Raw genomic sequence first — 892 nt, 5'->3', positions numbered from 1 at the left:
AATGTGGGCATCCAACCCAGGAACTCTGGAGGCACAGACCAGGTCCACACCTCGGCGGGGTTTTCAGGAGATGAAAATCAAATGTGGCCACATGGTGAGCCCTCACCCACAGGTCGGAGATGTGTGCACAACTCGGCTGCAGGCAGATGTGGGCACCAGTTCCTTCACAAGCCAAAGAGCGAAGCTCTCAGCAGAAATCAACACAGCCAACACGCTGACTTTGGATGTCTGGATTCAGAGCTGGAAGAAGACAGATTTTGACGTTTTAGCCCCATGGGCCCTGGAGAACTGGCTCAGTGGGGCTCGTGTATTCTGTGCCTGCCTGTTCTGTGCCTGCCGGGGCATCTTTGGTTATCCCTGCGTCTGATTTATGGCCTCTGCCTTTGCTATCTAGAGCAGCTACTTCCAGGCACTCTTTGTGGGTGTGACTTCTGCCCTTCCCCTTAACTAGACAAGTGATATGGGACATCCCTTCCTCTCAGTCCTGCTGGGACTTCCTGGGAGCCACCTGCTGACATTACTTAAGATCTACTCTGTGGCTCTTTGGCCTCTGCTTTTCCTGAGAGTGTGAGCGATATACCTGCTCGAGTGTGAAGCTTTGACGCGGCACTGGCTGTGGGGATTACTCTCTGCAGCTTTGGAGCTAGGAAGGAGCCTGGATTTTACAGGTGTGTAAGCGTTTTATTTTTGAAAGAACGATGTGTGCTTTTAAGGGAACGGAGACTCCCAAAAGAATTCTGTGTGCAACTCCAGCAAGCTTGCTTTCTTCTTGTGCATGGCACTCAAAGTTTGTTCAATAAACATAAATAAGAGAAAACCGCTCTTACTTTAGGAAATTAATGAGCTTCTAGTAATTGTCATCCACCACACGCATCGCTTCTCTAGACAATCT

This window comes from Microtus ochrogaster, linkage group LG9 (assembly GCF_000317375.1).
Source record: "Microtus ochrogaster isolate Prairie Vole_2 linkage group LG9, MicOch1.0, whole genome shotgun sequence".
Classification (NCBI taxonomy): Eukaryota; Metazoa; Chordata; class Mammalia; order Rodentia; family Cricetidae; genus Microtus; species Microtus ochrogaster.
This window is presented reverse-complemented; position numbering follows the sequence as displayed.